The sequence below is a fragment of the Bos mutus genome, chromosome 16 (assembly GCF_027580195.1).
Source record: "Bos mutus isolate GX-2022 chromosome 16, NWIPB_WYAK_1.1, whole genome shotgun sequence".
Classification (NCBI taxonomy): Eukaryota; Metazoa; Chordata; class Mammalia; order Artiodactyla; family Bovidae; genus Bos; species Bos mutus.
In genome coordinates this window covers 40,363-60,071 of record NC_091632.1, presented here as the reverse complement: position 1 = coordinate 60,071, position 19,709 = coordinate 40,363, and the positions used below count along the sequence as shown (strand labels likewise).

The following is a 19,709-nucleotide window of genomic DNA, read 5'->3' as shown; positions in this document are numbered from 1 at the left end:
TATATGTACCACACCTTCTTTATCCATTCATCTGTCAGTGTACATCTAGGTTGCTCCAATGTCCTGGCTATTGTCAATAGTGCTGCATATCTCTTTGAATTATGGTTTTCTCAGGGTATATACACAGGAGTGGGATTGCTGGGTCTTATGGAAGTTTTCATGGGGATGATTTTGATCACTGCCTCCTTTATATTACAGACCTCCATTTATAGTTCTTTAGGCAATCTGTCTATCAGATCTAATCCCTTGAATTGATTTGTCACTTCCACTGTATAATCAATCATAAGAGATTTGATTTAGGTAGAGTGCCTGATGAACTATGGAATGAGGTTCCTGACACTGTAGAGAAGACAGGGATCAAGACCATCCCCATGCAAAAGAAATGCAAAAAAGCAAAACGGCTGTCTGGGGAGGTTTTACAAATAGCTGTGAAAAGAAGAGAAGCGAAAAGCAAAGGAGAAAAGGAAAGATATAAGCATTTGAATGCAGAGTTCAAAAGAATAGCAAGAAGAGATAAGAAAGCCTTCCTCAGTGATCAATGCAAAGAAATAGAGGAAAACAACAGAATGGGAAAGACTAGGGATCTCTTCAAGAAAATTAGAGATACGAAGGGAACATTTCATGCAAAGATGGGCTCGATAAAGGACAGAAATGGTATGGACCTAACAGAAGTAGAAGATATTAAGAAGAGGTGGCAAGAATACACAGAAGAACTGTACAAAAAAGATCTTCACAACCCAGATAATCATGATGATGTGATCACTGACCTAGAGCCAGACACCCTGGGATGTGAAGTCAAGTGGACCTTAGAAAGCATCACTATGAACAAAGCTAGTGGAGGTGATGGAATTCCAGTTGAGCTATTTCAAATCTTTAAAGATGATGCTGTGAAAGTGCTGCACTCAGTATGCCAGCAAATTTGGAAAACTCAGCAGTGGCCACAGGACTGGAAAAGATCAGTTTTCATTCCAATCCCAAAGAAAGGCAATGCCAAAGAATGCTCAAACTACTGCACAACTGCACTCATCTCACATGCCAGTAAAGTAATGGTCAAAATTCTCCAAGCCAGGCTTCAGCAATATGTGAACCGTGAACTTCCTGATGTTCAAGCTGGTTTTAGAAAAGGCAGAGGAACCAGAGATCAAATTGCCAACGTCCGCTGGATCATGGAAAAAGCAAGAGAGTTCCAGAAAAACATCTATTTCTGCTTTATTGACTATGCCAAAGCCTTTGACTGTGTGGATCACAACAAACTGTGGAAAATTCTGAAAGAGATGGCAATACCAGACCACCTGACCTGCCTCTTGAAATATCTGCATGTAGGTCAGGAAGCAACAGTTAGAACTGGCCATGGAACAACAGACTGGTTCCAAATAGGAAAAGGAGTACGTCAAGGTTGTATATTGTCACCCTGCTTATTTAACTTCTATGCAGAGTACATCATGAGAAAACCTGGGCTGGAAGAAGCACAAGCTGGAATCAAGATTGCCGGGAGAAATATCAATAAGCTCAGATATGCAGATGACACCACCCTTATGGCAGAAAGTGAAGAAAAACCAAAAAGCCTCTTGCTGAAAGTGAAAGTGGAGAGTGAAAAAGTTGGCTTAAAGCTCAACATTCAGAAAACGAAGATCATGGCATCTGGTCCCAACACTTCATGGGAAATAGATGGGGAAACAGTGGAAACAGTGTCAGGCTCTATTTTTGGGGGGCTCCAAAATCACTGCAGATGGTGACTGCAGCCATGAAATTAAAAGACGCTTACTCCTTGGAAGGAAAGTTATGACCAACCTAGATAGCAAGTTCAAAAGCAGAGACATTACTTTGCCAACAAAGGTCTGTCTAGTCAAGGCTATGGTTTTTCCTGTGGTCATGTATGGATGTGAGAGTTGACTGTGAAGAAATCTGAGCACTGAAGAATTGATGCTTTTGAACTGTTGTGTGGAGAAGACTCTTGAGAGTCCCTTAAACTGCAAGGAGATCTAACCAGTCCATTCTGAAGGAGATCAGCCTTGGGATTTCTTTGGAAGGACTGATGCTAAAGCTGAAACTCCAGTACCCTGGCCACCTCATGCGAAGAGTTGACTCATTGGAAAAGACTCTGATGCTGGGAGGGATTGGGGGCAGAAGGAGAAGGGGATGACAGAGGATGAGATGGCTGGATGGCATCACTGATTCGATGAACGTGAGTCTGAGTGAACTCCGGGAGTTGGTGATGGACAGGGAGGCCTGGCGTGCTGTGATTCATGGGGTTGCAAAGAGTTGGACACGACTGAGCGACTGAACTGACTGAATGGCCTTGTGATTTCCCCTACTTTCTTCAGTTTAAGTCTGAATTTTGCAATAAAGAGTTCATGATTTGAGCCACAGTCATCTCCCAATCTTGTTTCTGCTGCCTATATAGAGCTTCTCCATCTTTGGCTGCAAAGAATGTAATCAATCTGATTTTGGTATTGACCATCTGGTGATGTCCATGTGTAGAGTCATCTCTTATGTTGTTGGAAGAGGGTGTTTGCTATGACCACTGCATTCTCTTGGCAAAACTCTGTTAGACTCTGTCCCGCTTCATTTCGTACTCAAAGACCAAACTTACCTGTTAATCCAGGTATCTCTTGACTTCCTACTTTTGCATTCCAGTCCCCTATGATGAAAAGGACATATATTGGGTGTGTTAGTTCTAGAAGGTCTTGGAGGTAATAATAGAACGATTCAATTTCAGCTTCTTTGGCATTAGTGGTTGGAGCATAGCCTTGGATTATTGTGATATTGAATGGTTTGCCTTGGAAACAAATGGAGATCTGTCATTTTTGAGAGTGCACCCAAGTACTGCATTTCAGACTCTTTTGTTGACTATGAGGGCTACTCCATTTCTTCTAAGGGATTCTTGCTCACAGTAATAGATATAATGATCATCTGAATTAAATTTACCCATTGCTATCCATTTTAGTTCACTGATTACTAAAATGTCAGTGTTCACTCTTGCCATCTCCTGTTTGACCACTTCTAATTTACCTTGATTCATGGACCTAACATTCCAGGTTCCTATGCAGTATTGTTCATTACAGCATCGGACTTTACTTTCACCACCAGACACACCCACAGATGAGTGTTGTTTCCACTTTGGCTCAGCCTCTTCATTCCTTCTGGAGCTATTTCTTCACTCTTCAGTAGCATATTGGGCACCTACCAACCTGGGAAATTCATCTTTCAGTGTCATATCTTTTTTCCTTTCCATACTGTTTACAGGGTTCTCAAGGTAAGAATGCTGAAGTGGTTTCCATTCCCTTTCCAGTGGAACACACATTGTCAGAACTCTCCGCCATTTAGTTCAGTCACTCAGTTGTGTCCGACTCCTTGCAAACCCATGAATTGCAGCATGCCAGGCCTCCCTGTCCATCACCAACTCCTGGAATCCACCCAAACTCATGTCCATGGAGTCGGTGATGCCATACAGCCATCTCATCCTCTGTCATCCCCTTCTCCTCCTGCCCCCAATCCCTCCCAGCATCACGGTCTTTTCCAATGAGTCAACTCTTCACATGAGGTGGCTAAAGTATTGGAGTTTCAGCTTTAGCATCAGTCCTTCCAAAGAAATCCCAGGGCTGATCTCCTTAAGAATGGACTGGTTGGATCTCCTTGCAGTCCAAGGGACTCTCGAGAGTCTTATCCAATACAACAGTTCAAAAGCATCAATTCTTCAGCGCTCAGATTTCTTCATGGTCCAACTCTCACATCCGTACATGACCACTGGAAAAACCATAGCCTAGACTAGATGGACCTTTGTTGGCAAAGGAATGTCTCTGCTTTTGAATATGCTATCTAGGTTGGTCATAACTTTCCTTCCAAGGAGTAAGCGTCTTTTAATTTTATGGCTACAATCACCATCTGCAGTGATTTTGGAGTCCCCCCAAAATAAAGTCTGACACTGTTTCCACTGTTTCCCCATCTATTTCCCATGAAGTGATGGGACCAGATACCATGATCTTCGTTTTCTGAATGTTGAGCTTTAAGCCAACTTTTTCACTCTCCTCTTTCACTTTCATCAAGAGGCTTTTGAGTTCCTCTTCACTTTCTGCCATAAGCGTGGCATCATCTGCATATCTGAGCTTATTGATATTTCTCCCAGCAATCTTGATTCCAGCTTGTGCTTCTTCCAGCCCAGCGTTTCTCATGCTGTACTCTGCATGTAAGTTAAATAAGCAGAGTGACAATATACAGCCTTGACATACTCTTTTTCCTATTTGGAACCAGTGTATTGTTCCATGTCCAGTTCTAACGGTTGCTTCCTGACCTGCATACAGGTTTCTCAATAGGCAGGTCAGGTGGTCTGGTATTCCCTTTTCTTTCAGAATTCTCCAGTTTTGTGATCCACTACCGGGGTCTAGCCCCAGTTGGATCCAGGGATTCCCTCAGGCGGATGGCGTAGGTGATTAAAGGATAGATAAAAGGAAGAAGACAGAGGTGACCTAACTGGTTTATGCGGAAAGCCAATAAAACCTGTGACATCAGGTTGCTCTGACCACGGAGGCCGCAGGCGCCCTCTCAAATAGTGGAAAGGTGTCCCCACCTTAGGCACCTTCTCAAGTGGGTCTTAGAAGCCCAGGCAAGTAAGTGGTCTCAGAGAGCCCCCACGCTCCGATCAGTCACCCTGAAGGAAGAACAGAGAAGAAAAGGAGAGAAAAGGAAGCAAGAAAGAACTACACGTGGAGACCAAGCTTTGAGCAACGCCCGTGGCTTTATTTTCAAAGGGAGCTTATATACCTTAAGTTGTGCATAGAGGATAATAGGGGGTGTGAAATCATGCAAAGTCAGCAGTCTTTGATCCTTATCGAGACCAGGCTTTCTTTTCTGCAAACTTATCGTATACAAATGGTTTAGGTGATTTACATCATCTTCTGGCCAGAAGGCCTGTTAACATTTTATGACCCTGATAAAGGTTTGTCAAACATAAGACTTATTTTCTCTAAGAGTAATTATTTTAAGGTTTGGAGGCATCCTCCGAAGGTGTTAGATAAAGTTGCATTCCTATAGGGCAAAGACGCAGTGGGCTTACAACAAAGGAAAGAATTCATTACCTTAAGGGTCTAAAGTTGTTAACACCAAGGCCACTACTTATTTTTTCTATATACCAACTATATTAATTAATACACTTCCAAGGATACAATACAGGGGATGTGGCAGCAAGCATTGGCTCAACAATGAAATCTTCTACTAGTTCTTTTCTAACAATTTCTAACTCTCCGAGAGGCTCTATACTATTTGAATATCTTAAGCTTGTCGTGCGGTTGGGAGACTGTAAACAATCGTATGCATAGCTGTAGGAGTCTGGGTAAACCTGTCAGGCAAGTTAGAAAGCCATCTGAGGGGTTTGGATTGAAACACTCCTATTATGCCCAAGAGGCTAATTAATAGAGCTCTAAGTTGATTTCCTTCAGAGAAAAGTGGTCAGGGATAGCCCCCCGTTAATGTCAGAGGAGTTGGTGAAAGTCGTAAAATAGTGAAACAGACAGATTCTGGTTTTGGGGTACACGCTCAGGCAGATCCTGTGGGGGGTCCTAGAGCCCTGACTCGCCTTGCCAGTCAGGGCTCTCCCGCATGACCATGTCATGGGTGGGAACTCCCGTGCTGGCTCCCGGCAATCCACACAGTCAAAGGCTTTGGCATAGTCAATAAAGCAGAAGTAGAATTTCCTGGAATTCTTTTGCTTTTTCCATGATCCAGCAGATGTTGGCAATTTGATCTCTGGTTCCTCTGCCTTTTCTAAAACCAGCTTGAACATCTGCAAGTTCACGGTTCACGTATTGCTGAAGCCTGGCTTGGAGAATTTTGAGCATTACTTTACTAGCATGTGAGATGAGTGCAATTGTGCGGCAGTTTGAGCATTCTTTGGCATTGCCTTTCTTTGGGGTTGGAATGAAAACTGACCTTTTTCCAGTCCTGTGGCCACTGCTGAGTTTTCCAAATTTGCTGGCATATTGAGTGCAGCACTTTCACAGTATTATCTTTCAGGATTTGAAATAGCTCAACTGAAATTCCATCACCTCCACTAGCTTTGTTCATAGTGATGAACAAAGGCCCACTTGACTTCACATTCCAGGATGTCTGGCTCTAGGTGAGTGATCATACCATCGTGATTATCTGGGTCATGAAGATCTTTTTTGTATAGTTCTGTGTATTCTTGCCACCTCTTCTTAATATCTTTTGCTTCTGTTAGGTCCATACCATTTCTGTCCTTTACCGAGCCCATCTTCACATGAAATGTTCCCTTCGTATCTCTAATTTTCTTGAAGAGATCTCTAGTCTTCCCCATTCTGTTGTTTTCCTCTATTTCTTTGCATTGATCTCTGAGGAAGGCTTTCTTATCTCTTCTTGCTATTCTTTGGAACTCTGCATTCAGATGCTTATATCTTTCCTTTTCTCCTTTGCTTTTCACTTCTCTTCTTTTCACAGATATTTGTAAGGTCTCCCCAGACAGCCATTTTGCTTTTTTGCATTTTTTTTTTGCATGGGGATGGTCTTGATCCCTGTCTCCTGTACAGTGTCACGAACCTCCATCCATAGTTCATCAGACTATCTATCAGATCTAGTCCCTTAAATCTATTTCTCACTTCCACTGTATAATAATAAGCGCTTTGATTTAGTTCATACATGAATGGTCTAGTGGTTTTCCCTACTTTCTTCTGTTTAAGTCTGAATTTGGCAACAAGGAGTTCATCATCTGAGTCACAGTCAGCTCCTGGTCTTGTTTTTGCTGACTGTATAGAGCTTCTCCATCTTTGGCTGCAAAGAATATAATCAATCTGATTTCGGTTGACCATCTGGTGATGTCCATGTGTAGAGTCTTCTCTTGTGTTGTTGGAAGAGGGTGTTTGCTATGATCAGTGCGTTCTCTTGGCAAAACTCTTTTTGGCTTTTGCACTGCTTCATTCCATATTCCAAGGCCAAATTTGCCTGTTACCCCAGGTGTTTCTTGACTTCCTACTTTTGCATTCCAGTCCCATATAATGAAAAAGGTTCATTATAGGGGATAACGTTCAAGGTCAGGAGGGGCGGCCGTGAGGAGATACCCCTTGTCCAAGGTAAGGAGCAGCAGCTGTGCTTTGCTGGAAGAGCTGTGAAGAGATACCCCACGTCCAAGGTAAAAGAAACCCAAGTAAGATGGTAGGTGTTGTGAGAGGGCATCAGAGGACACACTGAAACCATAATCACAGAAAAGTAGTCAGTCTAACCACATGGACCACAGCCTTGTCTAACTCAGTGAAACTAAGCCATGCCGTGTGGGGCCACCCAAGATGGGTGGGTCATGGTGGAGAGGTCTGACAGAATATGGTCCACTGGAGAAGGGAATGGCAAACCACTTCAGTATTCTTGCCTTGAGAACCCCATTAACACTATGAAAAGGCAAAATGATAGGATACTGAAAGAGGAACTCCCCAGGTCGGTAGGTGCCCAATATGCTACTGGAGATCAGTGGAGAAATAACTCCAGAAAGAATGAAGGGATGGAGCCTAAGCAAAAAGAATACCCAGCTGTGGATGTGACTGGTGATAGAAGCAAGGTCCAATGCTGTAAAGAGCAATATTGCATAGGAACCTGGAATGTTAGGTCCATGAATCAAGGCAAATTAAAAGTGGTCAAACAGGAGATGGCAAGAGTGAACATCGACATTCTAGGAATCAGCGAACTAAAATGGACTGGAATGGGTGAATTTAACTCAGATGACCATTATATCTACTACTGTGGGCAGCAATCCCTTAGAAGAAATGGAGTAGCCATCATGGTCAACAAAAGAGTCCGAAATGCAGTACTTGGATGCAATCTCAAAAAGGACAGAATGATCTCTGTTTGTTTCCAAGGCAAGCCATTCAATATCACAGTAATCCAAGTCTATGCCCCAACCAGTAACGCTCAAGAAGCTGAAGTTGAACAGTTCTATGAAGACCTACAAGACAGCACTCTTATCAGGGATCGGTCAATTTCTATTGAACACATGGATACTAGAAATATTTGTCACAGCCATCTAGGAAGCATGAACTTTTCAATTAAAACTCTAGGGGATTGCCTTTGGATTTATACATTCTTGGGAAGATGTTAGTTTAGATATACACATAGTATTACAGCCAAAGTATTTTAAAATTAATCACAGTAATTTCAGTAGTTAATATGAGGATTACTTAAAGTTTCTATAGCTAATAAGAATTTTAATAAGTGTGAGTTGAGAAAAGTCATCCATTCAGAGTGGAATGAGTTTTGTATGTAACCAAATTATTTTCCTAGAACTGTAAATTGCAAGAATGATATATCTTCCCTTTGTTTTAATAGGATCACTCTAGTGGCTCAGACGGTAAAGCGTCTGTCTGTTATGCAGAAGACCCAGGTTCAATCCCTGGGTTGGGAAGATCCCCTGGAGAAGGAAATGGCAGCCCACTCCAGTATTCTTGCCTGGAAAATCCCATGGATCTTGGAGCCTGGTAGGCTACCGTCCATGGGGTTGCGAGTCGGACACGACTGAGCGACTTCACTTTCACTTTGATAAAAATCCCATGGACAGAAATAAATCAAATGGCAAAGTCACATCAATAAAAACAATGGTGGGATTTCCCTGGTGGTCCAGGGGTTAAGATTCTTTGCTTCCACTGCAGGGAGCACAGGCTTTATCCCTGGTTGGGAAAGAGATAAGATCTCAATATGTCATGCTGTATATAACATGCTTTTGTTGTCTCTCTTTGACAGCAGAAAAAATAAAAAATAAAAGTCAATAAATTAAAACAATGGTAAAATAAAAACCAGCTAATGTGATCTTATCATTATGAAGGAGTATAGATGAATGAAGCAGAGAGGGCATGGCTACAGTCAAACATGCTTGAACACACAGAGCTAAAGAACAAGTGATGTTAAGTTTTACAGCCCCTAAGGGTCTCAGGGTTTAAAAGAATGAAGAAAATAAATACTGAAGTCTGTATGAAAATGAAACAGTCAAGGATAAACAGGATTCACTTACAGGGAAGAAAAGATGTCAGAAGTTGCTCTAATGGATAGTGAGATTTACTTCAAAGTTATCATAAAGAATATGTGGTAATGGCAGGTACTTCAAAGGAATATAAGAAAGACTTATTAAACCAAATGAGGTAGATTCATGATTAGGTCCAGTTATTCAAAAACATCTCTGTTAATCTATTATAATTTTTTTCATATTTCATTATTGATAAAGAGCATTTCTTCTTCTTTGGATTATGAGTGCAAACCTGAGACATAAATGAGTATGTAACTTGGGCTTTATCACTGAGTAATCATTATATCTCATTAGAAATACATTTAACTTTTTCTCAGTATTCAGTATCATCTTAAACACCTTTTATTGAACTATATTATACTTGCATTCAAAAAGTTAGTGATGCATACAGAGACTAGCTATTATTTTCAGGATCTTCTTGCTTAAAATCAGGTAATATTTTTATAATGCAAACTCAAAAATCCTCATTTTACCTGGAGTAAAATAAAGTTCTGAGACAAGCTAAAAGTTGCATTTTATAGAATTGAATCAAAAGAGTTAGTTATGAGAACCTGAGTGCAAATTTAACCCTAACCCTAACCTTAACCCTGACACTAAACAGAGTTATCATCTGTGCTTGCAGCAGTGTTACAAATCACAACATAAACTGTAGCATGAGGAGTGAGTCTCTAACAATATATATCTTTTCATCGCTGTGACTTCCATAATGTATTATTTCTATATTAACACAGAAATAATTGTAGCTCATCCTGATCATCAAAAAAAAAAGTAAAGTGCAATATACAATTTATTTGAAACATAATCATATATTTACTTAAAGGTTAACTAGCATCAGAAATATATAAGAAAATTATTAGGCATAATATGAACATAAACATATTTATTTGAGTTATACACAGCTTGACTTTAATTCAAGTGGTTTTTCAGTCCTATTGGACTTCTGAATTATATTGAGGGAGAAAGCAGTTTCATAGTTATCAAACTCCTGACTGTCTCTTTCACATCTTTATTCCTAAGGCTGTAGATAAGAGGGTTCAGCATAGGAATCATGACAGTAAAAAGCACAGTGGCTACTTTGACGAGGAGCTATGAGCTTTTGGAGTTGGGTACACAATAAAGGAACAGAACAGTCCCATGGAGAATGGTGACGGTGCTCAGGTGGGAGGCACAGGTGGAGACGGCTTTTCAGAGTCCAGCAGCTGAAGGCATCTTGATGATTGTGACAACTATGAAAACAGGAAGTGAGGATAACCAGGAGGCTACACAAATCTCATTGAGTGTAGAAATGATGAAATGCATCAGTTGACTGAAATGGGTGTCAGAACAGGAAGCAGAGATGATGGCAGAATACTCACAGCCAACGTGATGTATGACATTAGAACTGGAGAAGGACAGCTCCAAAAGAGAACATGTGATTGTCAAGGAACACATTCCACCCCACATGTAAGTCCCAGCGAACAGGAGGCTGCAGAGCTTAGGAGATATAGCAACTGTGTAGAGCAAGGGGTTACAAACAGCCGCAAACCTGTCATAGGCCATCGCTGCTAGCATAGACATCTCCATAATCACAAATGCACAGCCAAAGAAAAACTGTGCCATGCATCCTTTGAAAGAGATAACTCTGTCTTCCACTACCAAGATACCTAGGAGTTTGGGTGTAAATACACTGGAAGAACAAATATCCAAAAAGGATAGATGGCTAAGAAAAAAGTACATGGGTGTGTGGAGTTTAAGACTTGTCCTTATGATCACTATTATGCCAAGATTCCCCACCAGAGTGACTGTGTAAATGGTCAAGAACATCAGAAAAAGGGGTTCCAGGAGGTGTGGGTATTCTGAGAAGCCCAAGAGGATGAACATGGTCACAGAGCTCTGATTTCCTTCACTCAGAACCATGGATCTTGATTTAAAAGATAGAAATAAAGAAGAATTAAAATTGAGCAACAAAACATGAGAAGGTGGAGTGAAAGAAGCTCAAGATTGCTCAACCTAAGCTAGTGAAGCAGTGTGATCAGTGTATACCCAGGAATGTTCTGAAGTGTCAGGTTGAAGTCTTTGCTTAACAACTTGAGTAAATTTGATTATGGGAAATTAGCTTTATCCTTTAGAACTTTAGTTTCTTTATCTGGAAAATAAGAAAGAATAGTATTTATCAATAGTAGTATTATATATAAATGATTCCTGAATGAGTATAATGTTTAGAGTACTAAATATCCCCAAGATAGAATATAATTATATGAGAACACAGGCTACATAGAAGGAAATAAAAAAAGAAAAAACTAGACAAATCATTGATTGGGTTATGGCAGTCATATGATAACAGCAGAATTGGCCTGGGAAAGATTAAACATTTTTAACACATAAAGAAAAATAGAATAGTAAATTTCTCTGGGGTTAAACATATAACTGCACATGCATGATGATCCTGGGACTAATAAAAGTAGAATTAGAATTTAACCTGTATATTGCTGTTTTCAGTTCATATAGGTTTCCTCTGCCAAAAATCTTCTGGATTCCATATCCCTCAGATCAGAGTGAAAGGATGATCCTAGGTTAAATCAACTCACCAAATGCCAGATATCCTTGGTGTATTCTATGATGGATTCCTTGCTAACACTAATATGCTGCATACACATTTTGTATCAAAATTGAAATTTTGTTTAAACGTTTCCAGTCCTTTAATCAAAAGTTGATGATTCTTGCAAAATATAGTTAATAATAATAGCAAAAAATATAATCTGTTATTTTTGCAACAGCCAAGAAATTGCAATGGTGAATGGAATTGTTTCCTTAATTTCTCTTTCTATTTTCTCATTATTAGTGTATAGGAATGCAAGGGATTTCTGTGTGTTGATTTTATATTCTGCAACTTGCAGCAGTGTAATTTACAGTATGATTTCTTTTGTCATTGACCTACTGCTGATGTTTTTAAAAATAATTCACCTACATACAGAGGTGTTTGTGCATGCTAAGTAGTTTCAGTCGTGTTGGACTCTTTGTGACCCCATGGACTGTAGCCCACCAAGTTCCTCTGTCCATGGGATTTAGCACTAATATTTTTAATTCATCCATGTGATCACTGCACCTACTCCTTTATGTCACATATCAAGAAAGAAAAAAAAAGGCCATATAAAATATTGACCCAATAAGATGATACTACATAGTTTATTTGGAGGAAGAAATTGCAACCACTCCAGTATTCTTGCCTGGACAATTCAATGGACAGAGGAGCCTGGAGGGCTACAGTCTAGGGGGTCTCAAAAAGTCAGACACAACTGAACACACACACACACACACACACACACACACACACACAGAGTTTCCTGTGTCGGAAATGATATACACATATGTAGGGGTGTTGGAAAACAAAGATTACACAAATTATTCAAAGGGATTGACAATTCTGGTGCAGCTAATTTTGGAAGATTTAGCCAAATGGGCAACCTATAACTCAGCAGCTAATTGAGGTTCCCATTTATAAGTGTAAGCTATTTTTAATATAAGGCTAAGAAATAAAGAAAATATCTGCTTACTTGTTTGAGCATCTGTTGTCACCACATCAATGCAGTTGGCCTGATATTTCAACTGAAGCTTTGTCAGGGATGGAATCAACAAATATGCTTATAAATCCAATCAAAGGAGCATTTTAAAAGAGAATCACTTGAAATAGAAGGTTTTTGGTATTTTACTTTTTTGCTATTTTACAGATTTCTTAGTATGCTTTTTATCAGTAAATCAAATATAAATGATAAAGATAGTTGAAGTCCATGTAGACCAAAGATAATTAGTGCAACAAGTTTATTAATTCTATAGAGTATTACTTTGTAATTCTAAATTCCTTTCTTCCAAATTTTGTTCAGAATTGCATGCTAGTTTTAGTTAAAGCAAGAACTGTGTATATGATACTAACTTGTTTCTTTTAAAAAATATTTATTTATTTATTTTTGGCTCATGGCTCCAGAACACAGGCTCGGTAGTCATGGTGCACAGGCTTAGTTGCCACGTGACATGTGGGATCTTCCCAGACCAGGGATCGAAACAGTGTTTTTATCCTCCAATATGTAGTTTAGTTAAAGCTTGAAGACTTAATTTCATAAGCTTTGACAGTGCTTCTAGGTAGAGAAGCCCTGATTGTGCATGCTCCCACAGAGAGGTTGGGATTGTGTTATGTAAATACATTTTAAAAAATGGATGTCTTAATTATTTGTGATATGGCATCTTTTTTGTTAAAAAAACAATTATTTCAAATTCAGATTTAAAGATTTGTGAAAGTGGTAAGTGCCAAATACTCATTTAAAGAATAAATGACTAAATAGTTTTATTTACAGAATTTGTTATTTTTTAAACAACTACAACAAGTACAGTGAGAAAGAAAAACAAAAGAAAAATTAGAAGAAAGACAAGTTAAACTACAGGACAATATTTGTCAGGAGAAATGTTGAGGTTCAAGAGTCTAAGCCAGAGAGATATTAAAATAAATTGTTAATTTATTAAAGACAGATTGTTGAAAAAAGTTTTTCAAAGGGAGAAGTGTTTCATTTGTCTGATACAAAATCAGACTGTATCTTAACAGACACCAACAAGCAACTGGGGAAAATATCAAAATAGACTGGAATGCCAACAATATTGCAGAATGCCACAGATCATGTGATAAAGAAAATTATTTTATGATGTTGAGGACTATATAGTCCCTGACACACAGTTTTCCCACTGAGAAATTTAGGGAACTTTCCTAGTGGCTTAATAAAAATGAAGATTCTTTTAGGGCTACCATAAGATATTTCAACTTCTTTCAAAGTAATATTTGCCAAAGTGTTGATGCCCAGAATTTTGTCACTTCCTACTGCAAGCTCCCCAGGACAATCAAAAGAACCCATACCTCATTTTCTCCCATTTCCTGTGATCACCACATGGACTGTGAAAATCACTGTATGGAATTGACTGCAGAACTGTGGTGTTTGAGAAGACTCTTGAGAGTCCCTTGGACTGCAAGGAGATCCAACCTAGTCCATTCTGAAGGAGATCAGGCCTGGGATTTCTTGTGAGAGTTGGACTGTGAAGAAGACTGATGCTTTGAACTGTGGTGTTGAAAGACTCTTGAGAGTCCTTGGACTGGCCAACCAGTCCATTCTGAAGGAGATCAGGCCTGGGATTTCTTTGTAAGACTGATTGGAAAAGACTCTGACCTCATGCTGGGACTCATTGGACTCTGATTGGGAGGGATTGGGGGCAAGAGGAGAAGGGGATGACAGAGGATGAGATGGCTGGATGGCATCACTGATGCGATGGACGTGAGTCTGGGTGAACTCCGGGAGTTGGTGATGGACAGGGAGGCCTGGCTTACTGCAATTCATGAAGTCGCAAAGAGTTGGACATGACTGAGCAAATGAACTGAACTGAACTGAACTGAGGCTAGAAGAAAAGACTTAGACTTATAAAAAGGATTATATTTCTACTATGAATAATCTGAACTGGGTCTTTTGGAATATGTCATATCTTTCATACCGAAAGCTACATATCCCAAGACGAGGCAGGATAATTTGAAATTGGAATTAGATCTGAACATTTTGAAAATCACTAATATCATCTAAGACCAGAAGGTAAGTTTTTTGATAGTGTCGATCATAGAAATTGTGATTTTCTGTATACAGTAATCATTGTGTTTCAACCGTTTTCAAATATAGTAATAGAGCATTTTAACTTCACCCCATTTTTCAAAGGTAGTTTGTAATTATCACTAACATAATTTTACAAATGAAAAAATTATGGCTCATAGAATTTAAGAAATTTTTAAGATCTAGCTAAATATCAGATATAATTCTTTGGCCATGAGATACTTCTTTTAATAATGAAGACTAATCATGTGAATGAAAATAAAACTCAAATATAATTTATACACATGTAAATAAATGTAAATATTAAGTGATATAAATCATCACTTGTTTAGTTCAAACATGAATGTGAAGAACATTTCCTGGGATCAACTGCTGTGCATAATAAGGGTCTCTGTGACTTCATTAAAAGTAAAATTGGAAATGACTCTTCCTCAGTTTAATAGATTAATTTATTTGTATTATTGCACAAAACATCAATTCTTCCTACTGCTGTGTCCATAAATAGAAGAACAAATGAAATGCCTTTATGCGTTCTCCACAGTGTGGTGGATATATTCATACATGTTTCCTGAATCTCTTTTTATAACAACCTGTGACGTAGACACTATTGTTCTGTCTTGATTAGAGGAAACAAGGATGGAAGCTGCAAAGAAATGTACCCCAGATCAAGAAGTTGTAAATAGGGGAAAGCAAGATTCTCATCTGGTCTTTCTGATTCTCAAAACAATATACTTAAACACTGGGATTGTGATTTTCAACATTTTGCAGAAGAATCTGTGAGATTATATTTTATAGGGAAATTGGAGAGAGAACAAAAAGGCTAAGGGAACATAAAAATAAAATGGATCTACAAAGAAAGCAGCACCATATGTCATTGTTGCTGTTGTTCAGTCTCTCAGTCACGTCCAACTCTTTGTGACCCCATGGACTGCAGCATGCCAGGCTTCCCTGTCCTCAACCATCTCCTGGAGCTTGCTAAAACTCATTAATTAATTAATATTTGAGGATTCAAAAAAGCTATATTGTGTGTGTATATGTGGATGTTCCTTTGTGTCTGTTGTATTTGCTTCATATACACTTGCCTCTAAAGTTATTGAAGTAATTCAAGTCATCATGGTCATATCAAAAGAGTTTACTAGTTAAACATTGTTTTTTTTAATTAAATTTATTTATTTTAATTGGAAGTTAATTACTTTACAATATTGTATTGATTTTGCCGTACATCAACATGAATCTGCCACGGGTGTACATGTGCTTCTCATCCTGAACCCCCTGCCACCTCCTCCCCATACCATCCCTCTGGGTCATCCAAGTGCACCAGCCCCAAGCATACTGTTATGACATAATTTAGAGCAGAGTTAAAAATTTGAAGCATAGTCAGTATTCATTAAGTTTTAGTTAATAATTATTGTTATGACTAAAAATTAGTCTTTACAATTTTTAAGCCTGTGCAAAAAATGAAATAATACTATCCACATAAGTTGCTATCATGCCATAATGATGTCAGTCATTGAAAATATGTTTGCTAGCATTATAAATTTACTGGAATCAGGCAAAACACTGATCGTTCGATTACAGTAACTGTGTCCTTTCATTTCCTTCTCATCAACAATGCTCTGTAAAATTTATGCCAACTACTACAATTAGTCTGGCCCTGGGGTTCCCTTATCTGTCCTCCTTCACTTGCCTGAACCTCAACCTGCTTCATACAAGTCACACACAACCTCTATTAGAGTTACATCCAGCATTCCTTCTTTCTCAAATGCTTCTTCATTCTTCCACTAATATTCCAGTTACTTTCCGTGGTTTCTCATTTTCTAAGATTAAAAGGAAAACTCTTTAACTTTGAATGTATAGCCCTTGCATCCATTTTATATTTCTTTTTTCAGGCTTAGTTGCCACTACACATGAGACCTACAGCTTCTAAGGCCCTAAGTCATCTCACATGATTCAGTGTACACAGATCTCCTCTTGCCTCTGTGTTCACTAAGTTCCTCATGATTCTAAGCATTATCTTCTCCAGGGAAAGAATTTGAGTAATTTTTCAAAATATCAGAAACTCTTTTTTTTTTAATCACAAATAAACTCATAAGGATACAGAACTCAATAGAATTTAGGTATTTGTTACCAGAGACAATGAGTTCAAGGTTGCATTATGAAAAAATGACATTTTTTCATGTAATGTAATTAACTATAATATGAAATACATGGAGAAAAGGAATAATGTGACAGAGTTTATTCTACTGGGACTCACACAGAATCTGAAGCTACAGAAAGTCATATTTGCTGTGTTTCTGGTCATCTACGTTGTCTCTATGATAGGGAATGTGCTCACCTTGGTCACCATCACCACCAGCTCATTATTGGGGTCCCCCATGTATGTTTTCCTGGCTCATCTCTCTTTTATTGATGCCTGCTGTTCCTTTACTCTTTGTCATTGAGGAAGTATATGCATACATTTTAGTTTTTCTTAAAATTTTATTGAAAAAATAATTTAGATACCACACTATAAATAACAATATGTGCAAACAATTCTGTGTAAATCATATGCCAATATATACTTAAAGAAAATCTGTCACCAATATTCTATTTGTTATATCAACAGATATGTGTATACATGCAGACATGACACATGCAAATACATACACACAAGGAGGAGACTATATTTATCAGAAGTGTTTATTATACCTCATCACATTTTCTTTTTTTTAAAATATGAAAGCCAATTTAAAATCAAAGAAATGCAAACGCATATGTTAAATTCTGTTGCTTTCACTTTGTATCATTTTTCTTTGGCTGGTCAAGGGATTCATCCCCTGGCACCAGGGCACTGCAGAGATTGGTAATGAGTACTGTGTCAAAGCAGCAACACATTTCTATAGTAAAGATCAATAATACTTATTTCATGTCTACCAAATGCTGAAGGAAACCTAGACTAGGACAGTAACATAGTACTTTTCATTATGAATAGTTGCTGATACGTGCTGGAACAAATAGAAAATCATTTTAAACCAACATTATCTGAGCTGTTTTTGAGAAACGACAATGGTAATGATTTTTTGTGTCCAAATAACTACTTCTAGAGATGGAAAATGCCTAATCCTATAACTGACAGCCAGGTCTCTCAAACATTGATGTCTCTTCTATGGTATTTTGAACATAGAATGAGACATTCATCCAATTATACTTCCATAGATAAGAAAGCAAAAATCTAGGAAAATGAAAAACTCATAAAATTTTATATACATCATGATGACATGCAGACTTAGATAAAACTTTTTCAATGTGTAATATAGTTTTGTGTTTGTTTTTATTTTTCCAGGTAGGTAACAATGTTCCTTCAAAAAGTAGGTACATGATTGGGTAATTTTCTGAGTATAAAGTGACATTTACACAAAGAGACTGTGCTCTCCTTTACAGATATTTTGCAGATGTCCATACGCTCATCTATAGTTTTGCTGATCACTTTGTCAAAGTTTAGATAAGAAAAATTAAAGAATTAAAATAGAAAATTGCTCCTCTGTGACTGAATTCATTTTCTTGGGGATTACCAGTAATCTGGGAGGGAAAGTGACCTTATTTGCCATGTTGCTACTTGTTTATCTTATTAATCTTCTAGGAAACTTGGAATGATAATTTTGATTAGAATGGATCCCCAGCGGCAAACACCAATGTACCTTTTCCTCAGCCACCTCTCCTTCTGTGACCTCTGCTATTCGACAACAATTGGACCCAAGATGTTGGTTGACCTTTCAGCCAAGAACAAACCAATCCCGTTCTATGGCTGTGCCCTACAATTCTCGATTGCCTGTACCTTTGCAGATTCTGAGTGTCTCCTGCTGGCAGTGATGGCCTATGACCGGTACAGTGCCGTCAGCAGCCCCTTGCTCTATGCAGTCAGCATGACCAGCATGTCCAGCATGTCCCTGCTCATGGCTGGGGTTTACCTGGTGGGAATGGCAGATGCTCTGATACACATGACATTAGCATTCTGCTTCTGCTTTTGTGGGTCAAATGAGATTAACCACTTCTTCTGTGACTTACCTCCACTCTGCCTTCTTTCCTACTCTGATACACAGGTCAATGAATTCACAGTATTTATTGTTTTTGGAGTTATTGAATTGAGCTTGATTTCAGGGATTCCTATCTTGTACTGTTATATCATCCTTGCAGTCTGAAAGATCCACTCTGCTGAGGGGAGGTTCAAAGCTTTCTCCACCTGTGCCTCCCACCTAACTGCTGTGGCAATTTTTCAGGGAAGTCTGCTTTTTATGTACTTCAGGCCAAGTTCAGTTTACTCTTTAGATGAAGACAACATGACCTTATTGTTTTACACCCTTATGATTCCCATGTTAAACCCTCTCATTTATAGCCTGTGCAACAAAGATGTGAAAAATGCCCTAGAAAAACTAAAAAATAAAAGATGGTTTCAAATATTTATATCATACATATGTGTACACATATAATAGTTATTATTTTTGCAAAATTACATGGTATGATATGTAAGAAATATAATTTTATCAAATTATTTAATAAATGAGTATCTATACTAAAATTCAGCCATAGGAAACTATTGCAGTTTTCAAAACTTGCCATGCTTCATTATGTCTTGACCTTATCTATGAAACTCTCTCTGTGCAAATCCTGGTTCTTCAAATTCTATCATGTTTTTTGTGTGTATCCATTCCTTCAAGTATTATTATTTCAAGTATGTTAATATTTATCAACTATTTACTGTTTCTTTGTCTGCCTCTAAATGCTTTACATTTCTTGAAAAATCCATTAGTTTGTATAAAAATGGACCTTATAATCTAGATGAATAAAGAGACATTTATTAACTAACCATACATACAATTCATAGTAAAGTTTAAGACTTTCATTAATTAAAAAATAGATAAAAACTTCGGGTGAAAAAACTAAGAACAAATGTCAAAACATAGTGTGCAGAAGAAAGGTTCTCTTGAATGGAGATATTAATTGTCAGATTCAAAAATAATTTGGAAAAGGAAATGATTTTAGGAAGATAATTTGACACAGAGGTCTTGAGTTGAGCAGCTGTATACCTTTTAAGGGAATTTCCA

At 38.3% G+C, this 19,709-nt stretch overlaps 2 pseudogenes; one reads left to right on the top strand and one right to left on the bottom strand.

Annotated features, from left to right (window-relative positions):
* Positions 1-9,958: 9,958 nt before the first annotated feature.
* LOC102265973 (olfactory receptor 1165-like) lies at positions 9,959-10,909 on the bottom strand (annotated as a pseudogene).
* A 7,074-nt stretch (positions 10,910-17,983) lies between these two features.
* LOC102286953 (olfactory receptor 5W2-like) lies at positions 17,984-19,094 on the top strand (annotated as a pseudogene).
* Positions 19,095-19,709: the final 615 nt, after the last annotated feature.